Source organism: Canis lupus, chromosome 27, assembly GCF_003254725.2.
Source record: "Canis lupus dingo isolate Sandy chromosome 27, ASM325472v2, whole genome shotgun sequence".
NCBI lineage: Eukaryota > Metazoa > Chordata > Mammalia > Carnivora > Canidae > Canis > Canis lupus.
Genome location: NC_064269.1, coordinates 10,463,551 through 10,489,701, shown reverse-complemented (window position 1 = coordinate 10,489,701; position 26,151 = coordinate 10,463,551). Strand labels below are relative to the sequence as shown.

At 36.4% G+C, this 26,151-nt stretch overlaps 1 long non-coding RNA gene across 1 annotated transcript in view; it reads right to left on the bottom strand.

Annotated features, from left to right (window-relative positions):
- Positions 1-301: 301 nt before the first annotated feature.
- Positions 302-26,151, bottom strand: part of LOC112678199 (uncharacterized) — an 82,818-nt gene continuing 56,968 nt past the window's right edge. Inside the window, exons 4-7 of the long non-coding RNA XR_003147422.3 lie at positions 6,647-6,693; positions 5,483-5,701; positions 4,404-4,529; positions 302-2,287 (exon numbers count right to left, since the gene is read on the bottom strand). This is a non-coding gene — a long non-coding RNA (uncharacterized LOC112678199). The remainder of the gene's footprint in view (positions 2,288-4,403; positions 4,530-5,482; positions 5,702-6,646; positions 6,694-26,151) is intronic.

Sequence of the window (26,151 nt, the reverse complement as noted above, 5' to 3'; positions counted from 1 at the left end):
ACACCGAGGGTACAAACGTTTATAACAAGACAAGTTCTTCCCCTCAGTGAGCAGACTAGTAAAGACTACAATCCTGTAAAGAAATAAATGCTACTTTTGTGAGTTCTGTGACAGAAACCAGGACCCAGTGCAGTGGAGCACAAATAACAGAGTGATCAATTCTAGCAGAGAGGAGAGGAAATGGATCAACAAAGGGCAGGTTTTAAGGGGAAATCATCTTTGAGCTGAATCTTGAAAGAACACTAGATCCACAACAGAGAATAAATAATGATCGAAGAAGTAGGAAGAGTCTATTCACTCATTCAGGTATTCATTCGACCAACATTTATTGAGTGACCACATGTTAGGCACTGGACTAGGTACTAAAAAACATGAAGATAAAATACATTCTTTACCTAATAAAAGATAAACAGGTAAATAAGCAATTATATTACAAAGGGTATAGTAGACTGCCTCTGAAATAGCCCCCTGTGTTAAGGAGAATAACTCCAACTTCATTTTTGATATTCAACCCCTGACAGGTTTCATGCCCCAACTTCCCCTTTCCCTTTTGCTCTATATCAAGGTAAGAATATAAGAAGCCTTGGCTCTACCAGTTAATGCTCATGGAAAAGTTCAAACCGCCCTAAATCCATTCCTGTGGGAACCCTCACTAAAGTCCCACTTTCCACCGCAATATAAAAACCAAAGCCACTGCCTTCTCTCTTCTCTCAAGACTTTCCGGACTGGTTTTTGTACCTGCCCTACTTTCTTCAGAAAGACCCATTATGTGAGTAATAAATATTTATAAACCGTCTTGATGCATGTGTGGTGTCATCTGTCTTAACATGTGAACCGATAATGAGTGGGGGTTTATTGCCCTCCACAGGGCAACTGTAGAACACCCTCAATGATCCCAGCACCCTGGTGTTTTATGTTCTTGTATAATCCCCTCCATCTGAGAGTGGGCTGAGCATAACAAATAGAATATACCAAAAGTGATGCAACCCATCACTTTTAAGTAATAGGAGTAAAGTAATCCTGTGCATTTAGATTGCGAAGACTCTGGTTTCTCTCTTGCTCGTGCTGTACTGCTGTCTTCCTCACTCTGATGGTAACCAGCTAGCATGTTGTGAGGTACACTACGAAGTCCACATAACAACTGAGGGAGGCCTACGGTCAATGGTCAATGAGGAATGGAGACCCTCAGAATATCAGCCTATATGAAACTGAACCTACCAACAGCAATGTCAGTGAGGTCTGAAGTGGACTGTCTCACAGCTGAACCTTCATATGAGGCCACTGCTTTGATTCGCATCTCGAGTGTAACCTTGTAAAAGACACTGAAATAAAGGACCCTGTTAAGCCATGCCTGGATTTCTTCTGACCCTCAGAAAGTGTGATTCAATAAATGTTTATCATCTTAAGGCACTGGTTTTCAGGGTAATTTGTTAAACATCAATAGATATCTCATATAAAGGAGTATGGCAGTGATAAAAATATCCCAAGATAGTATGATACTTCGGGGTGGTGGTGAGGCATGGGTGGCTAACCTAATGTGAACATCACAGTAAAGCATGGAGACATGAGAAGTCTAACAAATCCATGAAATGTGGGTGCTTAAAATAACTTAGTATGGCTGAACTAGAAAGTCGGAGCATGGTCTGTCCCTGGCTGGGAAAGATGCACTGAAGCAGGATATGCAAATACCTTGTAAGGCCATGTTAAGAGACAAAAAGAAGTCATTAAAAAATTGCCATTAAAAAATTCTAAATAGCACAACAACAGGATCATATTTATGTAACCTGAACCTGTGCTGTTTTCACCCTCTGATTCAGACATGTCTGGGCAGGTTTTAAGGGCTAGTGGCCCGGGCCCTCAGTAATCTAATTGCATGAGTAGTCTAGAAATATCCTGGGAAATAAGTCAATCTGTAAGATGCAAGGGTTCCTAGGACTCTTCGAGTCAGTAAGAGAAGAGGAGTTCTAATTGTAGCAGTGCAGTATGTGCCACTCAGATTATCCTTCATTCCAGCCTCTATGGATTGATGCCTGAGCCCCAAAAAGAAAAAACTGCAGTCACAAGCAGAAAATCTAAAAGGACTATTTCACAAGTTTCCCATGAGACTCAGATCCCAAAACAATACCATCAAATCAACAGCAGTGTAGTCAGTAGATTTGGCAGGAAGAAAGGTACTGGCTGCTTTGCAAGGACATTGGCATCTTAAATATTAGACACCAGCACTGGCGTCAGTGCCCTGGTAAGGACTCCAGATCTTCCAGAAGGCATTATTCTCTTCTTTTAGGAGCTAGAACAAGAGAGAAGAAAAATAGTGGACAACAACAAAACAACCCTAAAAACAAAACAAAACAAAAAAAACTAGAGCATACATGAAACATCACTGGTCCCCTGGTTCCCATATCTGGAGAAGAATTTGAGGAAACTAGAGTTTTTTGATAGGGACATTGCGGGGGCGGGGGGGATAAGAAAAAAGAAAAGGAATGCTACTTTTTATTAAATTTTATTCTTTATTTTTTATTTTTTTTAATTTTATTCTTTAAGACAGTTTAGATTTACAGAAAAATTGAGAAGATAGTACAGTTTCCAGATCCTTACCCCTTGCAGTTTCCTTGATTACTGACATTTTACATTAGTATGGTACATCTGTTTATAACTAATGAAACAATATTGATATGTAATTATTAACTAACAACTATAGTTTATTCAGATATCCTTAGTATTTATCTAGTGTCCTTTTTCTACTCCACAGGAGACCACATTACATTTAGGTTATCATGTGTCCTTAGGCTCCTCTTGGCTGTGACAGTTCTTTAAATTTCCCTTATTTTCAATGACCTTGACAGTTTTAAGGAGGATTGGCCAAGTATATTGTAAGATTCCCCTCCACTGGAATACTATGGGGTTTTTCTTATGATGGGACTGCATTACAAGTTTGGGGGAGGAGAAATTTATTTTGATATTGAAGTTATGGCTATTTTTATCTCCACACTGCTTTGGCCTGGGAAATGTATAATGTGTTATATTTGTATTTTGGAAAGATCACTAACGTAGAGGAAAGAGGGAGTGTGGGCAATAAACTAAGTGGCGGCATGACCTACTTGGAGGCTATTGCAATGATTCAGATAAGATATAATAAAGATCTGAGCTAAGGCAACTGTGGTCTGAAGAATGGAAGGGAAAGATACAAGATATGCTAAGACCTTAGAAAACACAGAATTCTAAAACCAATTCTATATGGATGGGAGGAATCTGCAAAAGTGACTGAGAAGAAATGGCTCAAAATGTGGAAGAAGAACCGAAAAAGCAGATTACCAAAGCCAAAGGGAGAAACATCTCAGGAATGCTTGTAGTCCAATAAATGAGGGCCAACATGATCTTTGGACTTGGAAACTAATAGGGTTATTAGTCAGGGACAGCAGCGTGAGCAGAAAGTCTGGAAAGTGAATTGGATGAAAGGAAATAAAAAATAGTGAATGCCAATATTTTTTATTCTAATTATAAAGAAAAGAAGAATCGTCAGGGTAGATGTTCAAGAGATACCGAGAATTAGGATGTTTAATGATATGTAAGACATGAGCATATATTTATAGGCCACATGATATGGAAGAAACCAGTAAAAAAAAAAAAAAGATTGAAAAATATGGCAAAATGAAAAACTGGTCTGAGAGCAGATAAAAAAGATGAGATCATTGGGATCCCTGGGTGGCGCAGCGGTTTGGCACCTGCCTTTGGCCCAGGGCGCGATCCTGGAGACCCGGGATCGAATCCCACATCGGGGTCCCGGTGCATGGAGCCTGCTTCTCCCTCTGCCTATGTCTCTGCCTCTCTCTCTCTCTCTCTGACTATCATAAATAAATAAAAATTTAAAAAAAAGATGAGATCATTAATTATAATAAGCTACACACAGTATTTACCTATCCATTTTGGGGGGTGGGATAGGGCTTTGATGTACTCTTTGCATTAACCTTAAAAACACTCCTAGGTGGTTAAGTGTTGCGATTATCCTCATTTTATAGATGAAGAAACTAAAGCATAGAGCAGTGTGAGTCAAGATTTGAACCCAGGTAGATTGACTCCACTTGCTTAATTACTACTATATATTGCTTCTGCAAAGCGTGGGTGGTAGCCTGAAACAGCAGAAGAGGCAATCTGCAATATGGAGGGAAAGCAACAAGTGTGGGTGGATCAGGGTGGTTGCATAATAAATATTTGTAGGATGAATGAAAGAATAACAGAGTGCAGATATAGATATGTAGCTATAGGGGCAGGAAGTTGATGGAGGGCACACTTTACAATACTGTTTACATCACCATCTATGAATGTGTAACACTTCATACATGAATGGTATAGCACTTGTTTCATTACATTACAATTCTGCATTTCACCTCTGTTTCCTCACTTACCTAAATCCCACTTCCTCAGGCAGGAGAGAGGCTGGGACCCACCTGTCCCTTGGATTCCTTAGGCCAGAACTGGAAAAGGCTTCAGAAGGTGTCACAGGCAAGGAAGGAGCAAAGTTCAATGAAAAGCTGAAATTCAAAAGGCTGAAAATCAAAGTTCCCCATAAAGATGGAGGCAGCAGAAGCAGGGTTGGAATCCAAGAGAATAGAGGCAAGGATTTGAAATCCTGGTAGTCGAGAACCAGAGAGAGGCCTGGGAAAATGAGCTCAACGGGTTGTCACGTTCTGAGTCTGACTTTCAGCTGCCAGTCATAGTGATCGATGGCCAAGCTGGCAAGTTTAAAGGGTCATGAGGAGTCAGTACCTCTAGGTAGTGAACATCTTAGGGGCAGAAGATTTGTCTTTTTTACCGACAGTTAAGTTCTTAGCATCTGACACAGTGCCTCTCTATACTAGATAGAGAATGTGTTAAAAACACTGAATAGGCCAGAACACTAACCATCTATGGGTTTAAAATGTTTAGAGTGATTACTATCTAAATTATAACATCTGAATTTGAACTTGAGAATTATGCTATAATGTTATTTGAATTTGCAATATGTCCCTGGTTTATTATTGGACGTTACTTACACATATAATATATAGTCCTATTTAAGATGATAAATGATTACCCTTCAAAGGGAACAATAATGGAAACACGATTCATAAATTTATTAATCATTCTTTCTAATTACAGAGAGTCATAGAATCCCCAAACATTTTTACTGGATACATGTGCAACCCAGCTGCCTCTCTCTAGTCTTCACATTTCCCCAAGTTTGTCAGTTAAATTTGATCAGGGAAATAGAAACACTATTAATAATTGTAATCAGTAATTTATCATGGAGATTAGACCTTATGAAATTTGGGGAGCTAGTGAAAAAGCTATAGAAGACCATTATTTCTGCCTCTGGTGGTGGGCCCGAAGTCACTATAGGTCAAGATTCTAGTGGTCTGAACATGATAGAAAAAGGAATTCTGGGAAATGTCGTTTTAGATTAGTTGGGTGCATACAATATAAAATAACCATAAGTAACACTTACATGCTCTGCAAATTTGTGTTTGCCCCTCCTTCAGCATCTCCCCTGCTGCAAAGCCCTGCAGAATGTTTCCAGGTTGTTGGCAAAGTCCTCACATTATCTTGTTTCCACTTGAGGGTAGGCACAGCTAAGTCTCTGATGAAACTGTAGATTCCTGAGAGCAGGGGAAGTATGACACAACACTAGAAGTGACCCAGCCAGTGCACTTCCTTTTACTTCCATCTGCCAATAGGAAACACTAGATGTCAATGTCACCTTCAGTTCCTAGAACAGCCACCCACAGTACTAGAGAAAGGAGGAAGATTTCAAATGCCTATGTCTAGATAGCTCCACCTCCAGCTTCCATATCTGCCTACACCTGCTCCTCCCTCAAAGTCAACAAAAAATAAATGACATTTAATATAATATTCTCTTTACATACTTAGCATATATTAAGTACTCAGTAATTAGAAGCTATTATATATTATTCATAATACTCAATTCACATGCGTGTGCACAAACATATATGTGTGTGTATGAATATACATCCTTACATATTATCTGTTACTTATATCAGAAGAAAATAATTACTCTTTTCATATTGAGCACATATGTGAAAGAAAGAAAGAAATTCATCTACACAGAAATGGGAAATGGAGTGCAAGAGGCAAAGAGGTATTGAGTGAGGAAAAGTTCAGTGAGGTAAAACAGACACTCTCATTAAATTAACTGTTGCAAAATCTCATCCATATTCCAATTTTGAATCTACCAACAGATATGCTTGAAAAGTCTCTATGATGTCAAGTAAACTGAAATCAACTGCCCTTGACCTTAGTTTTTAGTATAAAAATAATACTAGAGCATCTGAGGACAGTGAGTTCTAACAAGTTTCCAGGGTTTCTCATAAGAACAGATGGTTGTGTACTAATTTTTCACCTTGTTTTAAGCTGCTAAATCATAACATGTGTTTATTATGCTTAAATCCACAAAGTCGAAACAATGTTAATTTCTTCCTGGCATTTCATATGCTTCAAATGTTTTTTATTGTTTTCCTAAATAAGGCTATTTCAGTCGTATGGCGGGGAAATCTCTGTATTTACCATGTTTTTCTAATTTAGCAAATTAATACAAATAATGAATCATTTGACTCACATTGCTAATGAATTCCCTAATGTGTGCATTACTCACCAAATAATTATTGAGATCCCACTGTGTGCCAAGTATTGTTCTAGACTCTGGCAAAAAGAAATAAGTGTCAGTTTCTAACAGATTTATTAAATCTACTACCAGGGTAGACATACACTTTTTTCAATCACTACACAATGTGATCAGAAGTAAATACAAAATACTGTATGGTAAGAAAGGAAGTAATAAATATTCTGTAGGAACAGAAAGAAAGAAATAATGGTATTGCGGAGGTGATATTTTAATTGGGTATTAAAAAGAGCGCCTCAGACAGAAATAGTCAAAGAGAATTTTAAGCAGAGAAAAAATGGTGAGCAGTGTCAGGGAGAGCTGAAAGATCCTGAGACATGCCGGTTTAAGGCAAATGATGCCCCAGGGTGGAAGCATTAGCAACAGGAGCAAACAAACACAGCAGGTATATTTGGAAAGGCATTTGGAAGAATTTGGAGTTTGTCCTGTCAGAACAGAACCCTTTAAGGATTTATTTTCAAAATATTGACTTGGCTCAAGTATTCAAAAATGAAAATCAAATAAAATGGTATAGAAGTAATATTTTCCTGAGTATCTCTTCCTCAGTTTTAGCCCGGGCACCACAATATTATACTAGGTTTCCAAACAATTTGGAATCTATTCAAAAAGTCTGCTAATGAACTATGTAACAATGGTACAAAGTAAAGACATTGTGGCTGGTAGAAGTCTGGGAGTAAGCTCAGAATAGAATGCTGCTTCCAGGTGAAGTTCCTCTCTCTGCCAATTTACTGTGGAAAGATTTATACCTTAAGGATTCAGGAATCTTTTCCTTCCAGGTTACCCATCATTAGTAATTGTATGCTATCTGTAAAACAATGTTTTTAATGATTCAGCCCTATAAAAATGTAAATAAATATTTAAAGATGTATAAGAGCAACATATTTCTTTGGCATGAGATAGGAGGGGTGGGCATCTGCATAGAAAAGATGGAAGAAATAAGGAGTCATGATTTCAAAGAGGCCAGGGACTGATTTATTAGAACACAGCGGAAGAAAGTTTGTATGTGGAAGTTTATGTTGGGATGCAACGTCATTGAATAAATAACAAATAATCCCAAATAATATATAAAACAACCCTAGAAGCTCACATTCTCAAAAAAGAAGCAAGAGCATTGATAGAAGGAAGTCTAAAACAGACTGATATTCAGAATACTACCAGGTCAGAGAGGAAAGGGGCAAAAGAGATCATGAATTTTCAAAACTCAGTGTCAGAATTTCTAAGAGTTAAAATAAGAATAAACTTTAAAAAAATTTTTAAAAAATAATAAACTTTTATTAATTTCAGTTTAATAGAAAAAATCAACTTATAACCATTGGCTCCTATTAACTGACATAAATACACTGTATATAGTTGTTATTAGGCTATACATTCGAACTTGTATTTTTATTCACTATTTCTCCATGTACTTATATTAATGCATAGTCATTTCTAATTACTATAATGTATTCTAATTAGGATCTCTAGTCAGACCAATGATGTGCGAAGGAATTTCTACCATCTCCAAACCAAAAACCACTCCCATCCATAATCTAATTGAATTACACCTAAAAGGACACTAACCCAGGAATTAGGAAACCATATTTTAGTCCCAGTTATACCGTTAATTTCCCAAGTAGCTTGCTGTGAACTATTTTACCTCCTTCAGACCTTCAGACTTCGTTTCCCCAACTATAAAATGAAATGGTTTTAAGGAAGATCTAAATATCTAGATATCTGGATACCATTCATTCCTTGATTAATTTATTTAGTTGTTTATTGATCCATTCAACTGATATTCACTATTATTTATATTTTTTATGATATTTATATTTATTTATCCTATCTGTGTCAGATGCTAGAGATACAACCCCCTGGTATACAGTAGTGGACAAGATCATCAGAAGCCCCTACTCTCTTGCCATTTACATATTTGTCATAGGAGACAAATAATAAACCAAAAAGTAATGAAATAATTTCAGATAGTTATAAATGCCGGTAATATAATTAAGAATATCTAATGAGAAACAAAGATTTGGTTTTGGTACATGTATACAAATGGATGCAGAATGTGCTTTGACCCACCATGCTTCATATTTGAGGGATGTTTCTTGCAATTAAATTACCCACTGGTATAAATAGCAAAAATATGATGCTATAGACATTTCACATCTAGTTCTTTATAGATTAGCTGCCCAATTTTGGCAAAACCCCTTTTAAAATATAATTGTAATCTGAAACATATAAATAGAATATTAACATAGAAGTAAAAAGATATTAAAGTGAAATGGAAATGAGAAAGGGGTCATTTAGTTGTCCCCTCTTGGGACACCATGACAGATCAGAAGGTGAGTAATATTTGCCATCTCTAGAAGGGCAACACAAAGGTAGAATCAAGAAGACTGTATATGTCAGTTTTCCTTATATAATTGCCCTGGGTTATGGACATCTACATTTCCATTGTTTTCTCTCATTAAATAACAAAGGCTTGGCTACACATCTCAGAGCTGAAGAAGGCTCCACCTCACTGATGAGGAAGAGAGGAAATAGCCAACATAGAATAAAGACAATAAACTGTTTCCTTTCAAGACCACAAATCAAGACTTCATACTTTAACTAAACATGAAATGCTTTCTCCTTCATTTCTTTTATCCTGAAACTGGCCTGGAAAGATAACACTCTCATCCACATTTCTTGGACCATTGCTAGAGTGGATTGGGGAAAGCCTCTGGAAATTAGCCTTTTATTTCAGGCTAAGAGAAAATCTAACTGTGCCTCTAAGTTTTCATAAGCCAACTAAAAGATCTCATTGGTTGATTCCCTTGAATTTACACTGTCAAATTTGAATAAACCTACTGAAGGAGGTTTTCATGATTCAGGATGCATGCCTTTGGGCAGGTCCCTGCCATCCTAGTTAGGGATAAATGTAAGCGAGGCTCAGCTCAGGAACTTTCTAAGTCCTGAAATTGTAGAATCCACTGCTAAAGGACTAGCTGCACCATAAAAATCCTTAGACTCTGGCCAAAGTTCTTGATAATAGAATAGCCTTTGATTATCTTTTAGTGGAAAAGCAGGAGGAAGTCAGTTATGGCTAACACCATCTACTGTATCTGGATTAACACTTCTGGAGAAGCTGAAACTCCGTTGCATAAAATCACTAAGGCTTGAAAGGGAAACTCCTTCAATGGGATCTTTCTTTGATTGGTTTGGGTCTTGGAGACTATGGCTCTAACGTGCATTAAAAATTTTGGGAATGGGATGCCTGGGTGGCTCAGTGGTTGAGCATCTGCCTTTGGCTCAGGGCATGATCCTGGAGTTCCAGGTCGAGTCCCACATCAGGCTCCTTGCATGAAGCCTACTTCTCCTCCCTCTGCCTCTGTCTCTGTCTCTCATGAATTTAAAAAAAACAACAACAACTTTGGGAATTATCTTGCTTATAGTTATCATAATAATGTTCCCGGTGTGTTGTATCCTCTCAAAATTTTAAATGCAGATTCGAAGCCACTAACTACCAAGCTGATGATCTCCCTGAGACTGGAACAGAGGAGAAGTAAGAAGAACGCCTGACAGGATTGTGGCCTTGAGTTGTGGCCTGTGGGTATCACAGGGATTCAACACAAAAATATTTCTGGCCTGTGACTATCCAATAAAAGCTATGAGAACTAGAGAGCGAGAGCTGACAGTGGCCCTAATGCCTTACATTTTTATTACTCCTCTCAGTGAAGCTGAGAATCTGATCTAAAGGGGGGAATTGTCAAAAACAAAACAAAACAAAATCACAGGCCTCAAATGGCATTGCTTAGCCCAAGCCACCAAACCATGACTTAACACCTAACCTAATTGCAGTTTCAGCCTCCCCCCAGAAATATGTCTTAGTTGGTCAGCCAGAAATATTCTGATCAGCACCAATGAGGTATCTGTCATGCGGGCCCCCTCCATCCCTCAAAGGAACATGAGGTAATCCACCTGATAAAACCCTCTGCCCTTCCACCTAAGAGAAGATGACCTTGACTGGGACAATTCTATCTTTTCTTTTGTCAATAACTTTCTTATTCCACCCTGTTGCCTATAAAAAACCTTCCCTTTTATACATCTCTGCTGAGTTCCCTTCTACTTGCTAGAGAGGATGCTCCCCTATTTATGAATCACTTAAAAAGGCAACTTAGATCTTAAAAGAAGAAGGTGAAGGAGGAGGGGAGGGAAGGGAGAACAGAAAAAGATGATGACTCGGAATGATTTCTCCTGGAGTATGGACATCTATATTTCCACTTTTTTCATTAAATGAAGAACTATTTGTCCCTTTTTGTTTCAAATAAAGGACATAAAAACAAATTTATAATTTCCTCAAATTTGACACACTATTTGCTGCGATGTGCATATAGAGTTTAGAGAAGGTGTATTATCACTAAAACGATCTGCATATGCAAGAGCAGTCAAGCAGAGCTTTGTTAGAATGAATTTTGCAAGCATATGTGAAGTCACCATAGAGTGACTGTCATTTTTTTAAGTGAACATCTAGTGTATATTTTAAATCATAAAGTCAGGATATCCTTAAAGTCATGTTTTTATCTCAGCTGATTTGCTGAACAAGTACTATATCTTCCAAACACCTCACTATAAGGTACTTCAAAAAATAATACACCAAATGGAGTGGAATTTAAAATAGCTCAAATTATAGATGATGGGGGATGTCTACTTCATTTGTTCACATAAGAGTAAACAATCTTAAATATGCCTCATACTCCCAAAATTCCAGAGAGGATTGGAGGAGGATCTTCCCTTTACAAAGACATCACATCAAATATAAAAAGTTTTTTTTTTTCTTTATAGGCCGAACTGTATCTCCTTTAAAACATGGATCACTTGGCCCCAGAATGCTCATCACACCAGCTTACAGCAGAACAGCTGCCACCTCATCAAGGGGCTCTGGGCAGTGTAGTAAAATGGATGGAATAAGTTGGCCTTCGCCAGACTATAACAATGCAACTGCAGAGAAAAATTCGTCCAAAGTAACAATAGCCAAACTGTGGAAGTAGCCTCGGTGTCCATCGAAAGATGAATGGATAAAGAAGATGCGGTTTATGTATACAATGGAATATTCCTCAGCCATTAGAAACGACAAATACCCACCATTTGCTTCCACGTGGATGGAACTGGAGGGTATTATGCTGAGTGAAGTAAGTCAGTTGGAGAAGGACAAACATTATATGTTCTCATTCCTTTGGGGAATATAAATAATAGTGTAAGGGAATATAAGGGAAGGGGGAAGAAATGTGTGGGAAATATCAGAAAGGGAGACAGAACGTAAAGACTCCTAACTCTGGGAAACAAACTAGGGGTGGTAGAAGGGGAGGAGGGCGGGGGGTGGGGGTGAATGGGTGATGAGCACTGGGGGTTATTCTGTATGTTGGTAAATTGAACACCAAAAAAAAATAAATTTATTAAAAAAATAAAAAAATAAAGTGAAAGGAAAAAACAAAACAAAGTAAAAAAGTAACAACATACTCTGAGAAAGTACTTCAACTTCAAAGCTAAAGATACTACCAGAATTTATTTAGATCTATAAATTCTCTCTTATAAAATACAGAATTAAAGTATGCATATTTAAACCATTTTAGATAAAACTGGTTTATTTATGCAGAACACTTTTTATTTCAAGACAATATCTATTTTCCAATCTTTCAAAGTAGTAAACATTTTTCAATGTTTCAAAGTAGTAAAGTGAGCCACTTAACACTGAAGGAACAACTAAGTAATTTTTAAAACAATTATTTGATCATTGTAAATCCTCTGAAAAGAAAATTTCTTTTAAGATAAAAGTTTCTGGTCATACTACGTCTCCTGTGATATAGAAGGAAAACTTATTCCAACTTTAAGAAAAAATACGACAGCAGAAGTGGCTCTCTGGCTGTTATAAAGAACACAGAGCATTGTTGCGTGTGCCATTGTCCACATGCAACATGACATGACAGGTTTGGTGTAACTGTGTTATAATCCCCAAGCTTTATAAAACAGTATATTTGTTAGCAAGTCGGTTCTCTCTCTTTTCTTTCACTCTTTTGCTCTTTGCTTGAGGTACACAGGCACAGCTGTCATGGCACGAACAGGAGGAAATGGCCAGGATAACTTTTAAACTGGCTGTGCTATTGCCAAAGATTGCGAAGGGCTGTCCAGCCACAGAAATTTTATGAATCGACTATGATTTGTTTACCCCCTGGATCCAGAGTAAATTTGTACCTTAGCTTTTAGATTAAATATGAGGCATGGATTTATTCAGTGGACACTATTCAGTTTTGCTTTCCATTTGAAAGAACGCATCTTGTTCTAGTTGTCGTAAGACCTGCCAAATTGATGTGAATGGTTATAATTCTGTGTATGGCAATTATCCTCAATATGTGGGAGTAAGAGGCTACACTGTATTCTTCCCAATTTGGAAGTAAAATAAATTAATAAGATGTCCTCCTAATCTTAAAATAACATCCTGTTTTGTTGGCATGGTTCCAGGATAACAGCAGAGACCCGCCCTTTACCACTGCACTAAATCTGCAGAGCAAACATACACTTAAAGTATTTCTAAAGTACAAGAAAAAAAATTTATTTTAACTCTCAGGGTATAACCACATATTAGTTGATGGTTGACATAGTGCATCTTTACTTACTCCTATCTCTTTTGATCTACTTTTACAATCATTTCCCCCACTTCTCCATTATCAGCTTCTGAATTATTCTAAACTGCCCACAAGGATCTAATACTAGCTCAGTTTATCTCAGGCATGAAAGCTTCCTAAACACAGCATTGTTGCTTTTAACTCATAGGCATCCTCATTATTTTTAACTTTGATTGTTGCTGTTGGTCGATAAATATGAGCTGGTAACAGCTTACAAATGTTTATGTCCTTAAAATATTTTTGTTTTTGAAAACACAAAATCACCAGTGGAAAACGAAAGAGTGAGTAAGCCCATGTGCTTGAGTGAAGAATGTCAGCTTGCCTGATGGCTGCTTCAACACCTGTTACAGAAATGATGTGAAGGCTAATGGAATAGCAGCCCACACATGTCACCAATCTGGGGTGGGAGACACATTGGGGTCGCCCTATCTAGCTCTTACTACTTTGATTCCGTTGTTTGTGATGCCGCTGCTGTATGTACTTACAGAAAAGGAGTCATTTGGTGCTAGTTAGTTTTAAAAGAATCAAAGTATGGGGGAGCAAGGAGTGTGTATATAGTATATATATACTATATATGTACAATATATAATTATAATATTTTGTGATTCAACATATAAAATGTAAAAAAAAAACTCTATAGGAATAAAATGTGCATTTTTCTCTAGATATCCCATTAACGTAGGTATTCTGGATTTCAGCCTTCAGTCCTCATTAATTCTCAACCTCATACTCTTCATGGGAAGTAGCTTCTCTTTTCATGATTTCAGTTGTATCAACAGATGTATGATCTCCCAATCTATATTATCAACCCAGTCTTCTCACTTGAGCTCCGGACCCATATGTGTACTAAATCTCCCACATATGTTCTACTTAACATCTCCATATCAGAATGAATCCTGCTTCCCATATGCTTTTCCTTCAGTGTACTCTGTCTAGCGAATGTCACCACCATCCACCCAGTTACCAAGAGCAAAACTGGAGATCCTAGCTTCCTCCTCATCCTTCACCATCTCTGATATCATCAATCTGGACCTCTCATTCTTTTCCTATCTCGATCTCAAGAGTGACTATCTCACTAGATACCTCCTTGAATACATGTACTATAGTAGCCTTAGATCCCAGGATAGTAAAAGGTAGCGACTCAGAGTACACTTTCAAAAATATTTCTTCACTGCTTGATCACCTGATTCATCAATGTACTTAATAGAGCTAATGTGTTTTTAACATTTCATATGTCATTTATATAGCAAACTTTCTTTCATACCCATGAGTCCATATTTTTTATAAGACACTTGCCGTGTTATAGAATGACATTGATCTAATCTACAGTAAATACTTTTGCTCTGTTTACTGTAAGTCAGAGATGTATTTTATCAGATGGTTCCTTTGGCCATGGATTTCAGCTTCTTCTGGTTTCTCTAGCTGAGCAAAAATTACTACAGAGTGCAAGAAATAAAAGGTGATGGACAGAAGAGGGTGTCTGGGCATGTTTACTTTAGTTTTCCAGCTTCCTAAAGTCAGATTTATCTACTACATTCAGTAGAATTTTAGATCTGCCAGTTGGCACACAATCTTGAGAAAATAGAAAAAAGCTGTTAATGCCAACAAACTTGGTTCTATATCTACTAAACTTTATCTTGTTAGAATGGGCTCTTCGTGTGCTATCTACTTCAACATTCAGAATGTAGGTAATATGCATCTCATGTTAGCATTGATATAATTCTAGAGTTGTTACTTCTACATTTTTATCAAACTTTCATTGTCCATAATAGATATGTCCAAAGCTAACCCAAGATATTGAGCCTATCTGCAGTCATAGCCAATGGTCTTTTTCTTTGGACTGTCCTTTACCTTTAACTTTGCTAGTGGTGGGGGAGCACCAGGGGAGAATTACGTGGGTGGGAATAGATCACCCTCACATTCTTCATAGTTAGTCCCAAAAGAAAGTGATACTTACACATACTTCAAACAGATAAACTGGCTTCTAAGGCCTACAAGAGGTAAGGGTAACTTGATTAAAAGTACTAAATTTATTGTAACTCAGAGTGGTCTGTGAACCCCTGTACTGACCTAACTGGGAGCTTGTTAGAAATGTGGAATCTAGAAATGCCTGGGTGGCTTAGTGGTTGAGTATCTGCTTTCGGCTCAGGGCGTGATCTTGGAGTCCCGGGATCAAGTTCCACACTGGGCTCCCCACAGAGATCCTGCTTCTCCCTCTGCCTTTGTCTCTGTCTCTCTCATGAATAAATAAATAAAATCTTTTTAAAAATGCAGAATCTAGAGCTCTAACATAGGTATACTGCATTGCACTTTGTATTATAGCAATATTCCTCAGTGATCCTGCCACCTTTTGAAGTTTGAAAAGCACTATATTAAATTATACTAAGCAAAAAAGAAAAAAAAAGAATTTATCAAACTGAAGGAAGATTGTCAATCATGACGTATTTTAAAAATGAAAGTCTCAAGAAAGTGAGCAGAGTCTATCTCAATAAGGGAAAGGAAGTCAATCTTAAAGTATTTGCATTGACAAAGACATCCTTACTGGACTCCATCCTGTAGGAATCTATGCTTGTCATCCAACCTGTCCTAAAGAGGTACAATAATGAGAAATCATAAACTAATTTATGACCAAAAGACACTTATGGACCAGATAAATGTACCCTCTAGCAATTATTAGGGCTCATACATTCTCTACTCACTCTATATGATTATTCTTATTTTAGAAGAACTCCTATTTCAGTCCTTTTATCCTTATGGATTCAGAAGAGTCTTGTTTGATAATCTAATGAAACTTCATTTCAATTCTGAGCTCCTTTATTAGTTTGGATAAATCTTATATGGCTCTATCTGCCTGTGGAACTTGTCATCTTGGCTATATAACAGGTTGGGAAAAATTCAAGCCTATAACATTTTGTAGTATTCAGACTTTCAGTGGCTTGGTCTCTCACTCTCTTCTTCCTTCTTAGGTCATTTTCCTTCATTCTTCCTTCCTTTTTCATCTTTCCTACTCCTTCCTTCCTTCCTTCCTTCCTTCCTTCCTTCCTTCCTTCCTTCCTTCCTTCCCTCCCTCCCTCCCTCCCTCCTTCTTTCCTTCCTTCCTTCCTTCCTTCCTTCCTTCCTTCCTTCCTTCCTTCCTTCCAATTAGTTCTAAACCATTAATATAGTATCCCATAAATATCTCTTTGTTGAAACCATTGTGCAATCTACATACTTAGGAAGTATAATATAAGAAATTCCCTTGTGCATTCTTCAAAATTGGCAACTTACATCTTCAGAAAGCGTGACTGCAATTCTCCTTGTAGCTGATGGGATGAGTTGGGATTAAGGAATGCCAAAGGGTTAGTACCAAGGGGTAAAATACCCATTGGCCGAAATCACTGTAGGAGTTTCAAATAGAGCAAATCTTTGTGTTGGACCCAGTGTCCATTCATAAGTAACAGTAGACCTTCTCTTTGATGATCTAATGGTGGAAATTCCCTGCATCCTAGCCAGCAGTGAAGAAATGTTGCTTCAAGCAAGATTACTTATGCCTTTCAATTATATTAAAGAACAAGCTCAAACAACAGTAAGTAAATAAATAAATGAATAAATGAATGAATGAATGAATGAATGAATAAATAAATAAAATAAATAAATAAACGAATATGTGTCTTGAGAGCAAGTAGTGTGTGACAGAAAGAGCATTAAGTTGGGAACTCTGAGAGCTAGTCCTGGGCTCTGCCACTATGTAGCGATAATAGGTGAGGTACTTCATGTCTTAGACCCTCATTTCTTCAACTATGAAATGAGAATATTGGATTAGATGATCTTTAATATCCCATCCAACTCAAACATCCTTTGTTCTATAATTCATCATGGAAAGGACTTCAAAGAAAAAAATAAAAGTGGGGTTTAAACAAAATAAATGAAGAGAAAAAGGAGATACATAAAGGAGAAAGAGGTGAGGAGTGGGATGAAACATTTTCAAACTGCTTGTCTGAATAAATATAGCTACTTCTTTATGAACAAATGAGATCGATTTAAGGGACGAATTTCTGTTGGGCTTGTAGTTTATGAGGATTCTAAGTGAGGCATATTTTCTCACCGGCAGAAGAGAACCTCGTCTAGTAACCAGACTGAATTTCGGTGATGAGCTTGGGACTCCATAGCATAGAAAGTGTGTATTTTTAGGAGATAATGTGGACACCCAGGAGACCTCACTAGAGAGGCAAGAGTTCTCTGCTCTGTTTCACAGAAGCTGCTTGGCAGCAAATCCACAAGCATGCTACTTGTCTTTTCTCATACTTTCTACATGAATGAGAGGAGCCAAGAAAATAGAAAGTATCAGCAAGGGCTCTGTTAATAACTCCAAACTAGAGGCTTACAGTTTGATAGAAAAATTAAGATTTTAATTTTATAATCACATTCTTTGAGTCTCAAGAGAATGAGAATTGAATGGGAGGGATGTCCCTCCTCCCTTTTTTCTTTCAGTGTAATTATTTTAGAAAAATTATTTCACAGTGCTGATTTTAAAACTTTCCCATTTAACTGCTCTTTCATTTCTGCAGAGCCTGAGCAACTCCCAAAGTTCAAAGATCACAGTTCTTTACAAGGCACTCAGTATAACATGATTGTGTTCACACAGAGCAATGAACTACAGTATTTCATGTTCTTTCAGATGGTAACTGTTGGCAGGGAAAACTATTGGTAATCCTTTCCACAGCTGCAAAAAAAGCCTCTATGTATCATATCACTAGATCTAATGGCAACCAAAATGCACAGTACCTTAACAAATCTCCAAATCTACTCAAAAATTCAAGATGACCAAAGCTTCACGTGCTAACATTAAATGATCTTATTTACAGAACGTGCATATTAAAGTTGTTTGCAACCTTGCATGAAATATGCACTAAATTTAACCAATTTCATCTGACAATAGTTTATTTGGCTAGGATGCACAGTATTATGTATTGCCAGGAAGATTGCTGTTTAATAAGCGGAAAAAAATGGAGCTCATAAATGTTTGTGGAGGACTGGAATGTTCTACACTAAGACTAAATTTCAGTAATGTATTATTTAAAAATTATAACAACACTTTGGAATTTGAAGTGTCTGATGTACTGTGTACCAATAAAACTGTATACAAATACCCTCTGTTTTGAGACAAATCCAGTAGCTTCAGTCTGTCCATTGCCACGCAGAGGAGTTAAAAAACAACAAACGGAAAATTTCTCCAGAGTCAGCATTAAAAGGAAATTATTCTGCTACAGAGTTTCTTCAGGATTAGATGTATTTCCAAATACAAACTATCGGCCAAAAAATAACAACAAAAAATTTGTCAGGGAAAATTTCAAGTGACTCAGAGATTCTCAACTGGAAATCAAAGTCAGTAAATATGCTGAGGGTGGGAGGTAGGGTTTCAGGTAGCAGCAGTAACTGGGTTTTTCTTGGTGTAGGGCAGGAAACAGAGCATCTTTAAGCATGTCCCATTACTTAAATGCAGAAAAGTACTGACTGAAACAGCTGAGTTTTTTCAAAGCTTTTACCCTTCAGTTAGTCTGGATAAAGTAACTTGTTCTAAAGTTAATTGTAGGCTTCTTTTAAATACAGTGTGAGGGGCTCCAATTTATGATTCTCTTTTTCGTTTATTGCAAAGATAAAAGTGGTGTGTGTGTCTATGTGTGTGTCTGTGTGTTTCAGTTGAAAGGCTTTTTTTTAAGTTCATGTTCTGAGACTATACTCTTGGTCATCTTAGCAGAGATATATTTTTGTTTTATTGATATGTTTCTGAGTAATTCTTCATTAAATGCTTAAAACCACATTATCTCAGTATGTGTTTTAAGCATTTTCACTCTTTGAAGCAATCTTCCACAGAACTTAAACAGAAAGCATGGGTAATCTGCCCAACACTTTTATAGTCTAATAAAAATGTTTTTATAAAAAAGGCATTAGAGTCACTGCAAGGCCAGTGGAAGATAGAGATGCAAATGTTACGGTTCTTACCTCCCAGGAGGCTTACAATTTAATGCACAGGATAAACAATTAGTATAACTATTGGGGAGTAATATATATATATATTTTAGAAGAGGAAAGTCGAATTAAATATTTGTAGCATCAAGTTCTATTTCATTTTCCAAGGAAAATACATTTTATTTTCACTTAGTGTGGAACAATAGGGAATGTCCATCCATATTGGCTTTTTAAAAGAACTATTAAGATATAAATGAAGTAGATAAACTTCATATATTTAAAGTTTATAATTTGATCAGTTTTGACATAAGTATACACCTGTGAACCCTCACCACAATCAAGAAAAAGAACATTTCCATCACCTCCAAAAAGTATCCACTTGCCTCTTTGGGATCCATCCCTCCCTCCATTCTGTCTTGAGTTGTCTGTCCCTACAGAGAGGTTTGCATTATTGAGGACTGTATACAAATAGACTCGTGGACTATGTATCCTTAATATCCAGCTTGTTTTACTCAGCCTGATGATTCTGTAATTCACTGGTGTGGTTGTGTGAACATATGTGTTCATATGTTCTTCTTACTGCTGAGTAGCATCCATTCTCTAGTATACAACAATTTGTTGATCCATTCTTTTGATGAGTATTTAGATTGTTTCCAGTTTGGGACATTTACAGATAAAGCTGCTGTAATTCATTTCCATGAATCATCATGGAAAAGTTTTTATGTGAACATATACTTCCTTTTTTTATTGAGTGTCATCTTAGGCATGAAAAGATCAGGTCATATGGCATGTTTATGTTCATTTAAGGAAAGTGCCAAATCGTTCCAGTGGTTTTACCATTTTCCATCCTCTGCAGAAGTAGACGAGAATCTCCTTTGATCTACATCCTCACCAACACTTAATATGGTCGGTTTTTTAAATATTAGACATTCGAATATGTGGGTTGTGGTATGTCATTATGGTTTTAATTTGCATTTCTGTAATAACTAAAAACTTCAAGCACTCTTTCAGCTTCGATTAGGCTGTTCCTCTCATTATTTACTTGTGAAGTTCTTTGTATATGCTGATAACAATCCTTGTCTGATATGTGTTGCAATCATTTCTACCAGTTTGTAGCTTGCCTTTTGATTTTCTTCATTGTGTGTTTGGAAGAGAAAAGTTTTGAATTTTGATTAAATCCAATTTATCAAATTTTTTTCTTTTATGACTCGTGTTCTTTTTTTTTTAATATTTTATTTATTTATTATTGAGAGACAGAGAGAGAGAGAGGCAGAGGGAGAAGCAGGCTCCATGCAGGGAGCCTGACGTGGGACTAGATCCCGGGTCTCCAGGATCACACCCTAGGCCTAAGGCAGGCGCTAAACCGCTGAGCCACCCGGGCTGCCCTTGTGTTCTTGTGTTCTAATTAAGAAGAAATGCCTCACCCACATTTCCTCCTATTTTCTTCTAGAAATTTTATCATTTTGGATTTTGTATTTAGATTATTTTTGAACTAATGTTTATGTATAATGCATAGTAAAGTTGATTATACTTTCCCCTTCAGACAATCCAGCACCATTACTTGGAAAGGCTTTCCCCATTGAATTGCCTTGGCACCTTTTTCATAAATCCACTGGTTGTGTATGTATAGCTGTCTTTCTAGATACCTTGTTTAGTTTTACTGATCTGTTCATTTTATCTCCAATGGCAAACAATAGTAAGTCTTAAAATTTAGTAGGATAAATTTTCCAACTTTGTTCTTTTATTTATTATTATTATTGCTTTGTTTACACCAGATCTTTGTGTTTCCATGGAAGCTTAAAGAAAAGTCTGTCAGTTTCTACTAAATAGCATACTGGAATGTGGATTGCATTGATTGTACCAGTCAATATCCTAAAAGAATATTGGCCATCTGAAGAATGCTGAATCTTCATTATATCTACATTTGTGTAGTATTTCTTTCATTTCTCTCAGAAATGTTTGTAGTTTTCAATGTAGATGTCTTGGACATTTTCTTTTACATTTATTCCCAGATTTTTTAAGTTTTAGAGAGGTGGACTTGGGTGTTACTCAGAATAGATTTTTTTAAATTTTGTTTTTCTTTTTCTTTTTTTAAAGATTTTATTTATTTATTCATGAGAGACACAGAGAGAGAGAGGGAGGCAGAGACATGGGCAGAAGGAGAAGCAGGATCCACACAGGGAGCCCGATGTGGGACTCCATCCCGGGTCTCCAGGATCAGGCCCTGGGCTGAAGGCGGAGGTAAACTACTGAGCCACCCGGGCTGCCCTAAATTTTGTTTTTCAATTGTTTGCCGCAAGTTTGGAAAAATACCACAGACTTTTGCTGTATTCTGTGACATTGCTAAAAAATTCATTTGTTACCTCTAGTAAACATTTTGTACATTTTCTTGGACTTTATACATAAATAATCAAAGAAAGCATCAATAAATAGGGACAATTTTACATTTTCTTTTCTGCTTTTTATGCCTTTCATTTTTTTATTCTGCTTTTTATCAATGACTAGCACCTTAGTTCAATATTGAATAGATTGGTAAAGGCAAGCAATTTGCTCCTAGTGCCAGGAAAAACAATTCAACTTTTCACCATTAAATAGTAGCTGTAGGGTTTTTTTTTGTTGTTGATACTCTTTATCCATTTGAGAAAGCTCTCTACCATTCTTACTTTGCTGATACTATCATGAATATATGTTGAATATTGTCAAAGGCCTCTTGTGCATGTATTGAAAGGATCATATTTTTCCCCTTTTCCCATTAATATGGTGAATTTTATTGATTTATTTTTCAATGTTAGTTGACCTTGCATTCATAGGAAAAGTTCTATTTGATCATGATGTCTTATCCTTTTTGTATTGTCGGACTTAATTTACTAACATTTTGTTAAGGATTTTTGTGTGTCTATTCATGAAAGACTTAATGTCTCCGCAGTTTTATCTTTTCCAGAATGTCATATAGCTAGAATCATAAGGTATATAATCTTTTCAGATTGGGTTCTTTCACTTAGTAGTATGCATTTATGCTTCCTCCATGTTTTTCATGGTGTAATAAATCATTTCTTTTTGCATTTAATAAAATTCCATTGTTTTGATGTAGCACAGTTTATTCACCTACTGAAGAACATCTCAATTGCTTCCAAGTTCTGGAAATTATGAGTAAAGCTGCTATAAACATCCACATGCATATTTTGCTGCATAAGTTTCAACTCCTTTAGGTAAATACCAAAAAGCACAATTGCTGGATTGCATGGTAAGGATGTTTAGGATTATAAGAAACTGCCAAACTATCTTCAAAAGTAGGGTTGTTTTATATTCCCACTAGAAGTGAATGAGTGTTCCTGTTGTTCTACATTCTTGTCAGCAATTGGTGATGTCAGTGTGTTGGATGTTGACCATTCTAATAGATGTATAGTGGTATCTCATTCTTGTTTTAATTATAATTCCCAAATGACATATGATGTTGAAGATCCTTTCAAATGCTTACTTTTCATCTACATATCTTCTTTGGTAATATCTCTTCAGGTCTCTTGTCCATTTTTAAATTGGGTTGTTTTTTTATTGTTGAATTTTAAGAGTTCTTTGTATATTTTGAATAACAGTCCTTTCTTTATGAGATGTATCTTTTGCAAATATATTCTCCTAGTCTGTGGCCTATCTTATAATTCTCTTGATATTGTCTTTTCAAGGGCTGAAGTTTTTAATTTTAACAAAATACAGCTTATCAGTTTTTTCTTTCATGAATCTTTAGTGTTGTATCTAAAAAGGCATTACCATATCCAAGGTCATCTAGATTTTCTCCTATTTTATATTCTACAAGATTTATAGTTTTGTATTTTACATTTAGATTTATGATCTATTTGAGCTAGTTTTTGTGAAGGGTACAAGGTCTGTGTCTACATTCATTTTTTCCATGTGGATGTCCAGTTGTTTCAGGAGCATTTGTTGAAAAGACTATCCTTGCCCCAGGGAGTCCGACGTGGACTCAATCCCGGGTCTCCAGGATCACACCCCGGGATGCCAGTGGTGCTAAACCCCTGCGCCACCGGGGCTGCCCTATTTATTTATTTACTTATTTATTTATAGAGATAGTGTGAGCAGGAGAATAGGGGCAGATTGAGAGGGAGAGAGAGAAAATCTTAAGTGGACTCTATGCTGAGCATGGAGCCTGACATAGGGCTTGATCTCATGACCCTGAGGTCATAACCTGAGCCTAAATCAAGAGTCAGATTTAACTGACTGAGCCACCCAGGTATCCCAGCTGTAGATTTTTTATAGGTATTCCTTTTCAGGTAGAGGAAGTTCCCTTCTATATCTATTTTGCTAACAATGTTTATCATGAGCCATTGTTCCATTTTGCTAAATTCTTTTTCTACATCTACTCATATAATCATGTGATTTTACCTTTTTAATTTGTTGATATGACAGATTCAATTAATGTATTTTCAAATGTTGAACAATCCTATCATACCTGGGATAAATTCCACTTGCCTGTGGTATATAATCCTTTTTACATATTATTGGATTCAATCTGCAAATATGTTGTTGAGGATTTTTGCACCTATGTTTGTGAGAGATATTGGTCTGTAGTTTTCTTCTCTTATAATGTCCTTGTCTATTTTGGTATTAGGGTAATCCAGGTCTCATAGAATGAGTTAGGAAGTACTCCTTCCGCTTCTATCCTCTGAATATAGAGATCTAGCATAATTTCTTCCTTAAATGTTTGGTAGAAATTCACTAGTGAACCTATTGGCCTGGTGCTTTCTCTTTTGGAAGGCCATCAATTATTGATTTGATTTCTTTAATAGATACAGGCCCTATTCATATTGTCTATTTTTTCTTGTGTGAATTTTGGCAGATTTCATCTTTCAAAAAATTGGTCTGTTTTGAGTAGGTTATTGAATTTGTGGGCATAGAACTATTCTTATCCTTTTAATGCCCATAAGCATTATAGTGATGTCCCTTCTTCAACTTCTGATATTAGTAACTGTGTCCCCTCTTTTTTTTTTCTTAGTCTAGCAAGAGGCTTATCAATATTATCAATCTATTTTAAAGAATCAGCTTTTGGTTTCATTGATTTCTCTGTTGATTTCCTGTTTTCAGTTTCATTGATTTCTTCTCTAATTCTTATTATTTCTTCTCTTCTGCTTACTTTAGGTTTACTTTGCTCTTCTTTTTCTAGTCTCCTAAGGTAGAAACTAGATTATTGATTTTAGAACATTTTTTTCCTAATGTACGCGTTTGATGATATAAATTTCCCTCTGAGCACAGCTTTCACAAATTTTGACAGGTTGTGTTTTCATTTTCATTTAGTTATTTAGTTATGTTATTTTTAAATTTCTCTTCAGATTTTTCTCTTTGGCCCATGTGTGTTTTAGAAGTGTGTTGTTTAATCGCCAAGTATTTGAGGTTTTTCCTATATTTCTGTTTTTGACTTCTTTGTCAACTTCATTGAAGTCTAAGAGCAGAAATTGCATGATTTTTATTCTTTTAAATTTGTTAAGTGTTTTTAATGGCCCAGAATACGGTTTCTCTTGGTAAATGTTTCATGTGGGCTTGTAAAGAATGTATATTCTGCTATTATTGAATTAAGTAGTCTATAGATGTTGGTAATATTCAGTTGATTGTACTGTTGAGTTCAACTATGTCTTTGCTGATTTTCTGTCTGGGGCAGAGGCATGTCCATGTCTGAGAGAGAAGTGTTAAAGTCTCCAACTATAATAGTGGATTCATCTATTTCTCCTTGCAGTTCTATCAGTTTTTGTCTAATGTATCTTGATGCTCTGTTGTTAAATACATGCATTTCAAGGACTGTTGTGTCTTTGTGAAGACTTGGTCTCTTGATTATTATGTAATTCTCCTCTTTATCCCTGATAACTTTTCTTGCTTTGAAGTTGGCTGTCTGAAATTAATAAAGTGACTTTCACTTTCCTTGACTGATGGCATATCTTTCTCCATTCTTTACTTTTTTTCCATTATTCACTTTTAATCTACATGAGTCTTTATTTATAGAGGGTTTCTTGCAGACAACATATAGCTGGGTTATGTTTTTTGATTCACTCTGATAATCTCTGTCAGAGATCTCTTAATTGGTACCTTTAGACAATTGATGTATGAAGTGATTACTGGCAAATTCTAAATTTTTATTCAGCTCAAGTATGCTTTTCTTTCCTTATGAAACAGTTATAATAGCTGCTTAAGATCTTTGTCTAATAATTCCAGTATCTTCCATCTGCTAATTTTTCCCTTGATAAATGTCCACATTTTTTGTTAAATACTGAATAGTTTTCCATTGTATATTGGACATTGTAAATGTTGTGTAGACTCTAGTTCCTGTTATGATCCTCTGGTGCATACTGATTTTTATTTAGCAGGCAATCAACCTGGTTAGGTTCAGACTATAAATTCTGTCTTGCTTTTTGTAGATGGTGGTTCAAATCTCAATTCAATTCTAAAAACACTTTCTCTGCTTGTTTCAGACTATTCCCAGGGGGAAAACAAGAAGAAAAAAGGGATTCTGAGACATCTGTAGGCTTATACACTAAATTAAGGGATCCTCTTTCCTGGCTTTCTTTGCTCTGAGAATCTCTCTTCACTATTCAGCCAAGAGGTTCCTTTGCTGGTTTCTCTGCTAGAAGAGATGGGCTTCCTATCGATGTTTCAGTCCTTCCTGTATCCCCTGCTGACATGTTGCTCTGTGACTTGGGCCTACGCTTGGGCAAAGTGCAGAGGAAATAATGAAAAATATACACTGTGTATTCACTTTTAATTCTCTTCCTCCAATTTTTGTTTACTTTTCAGAGTCTTCAGGTCATTTTTACATGTATACGTATACATAATTTGTAATTAGTAAGAAATATGGGCTATAGTCAGCCTGCACCACCATGCTAGACC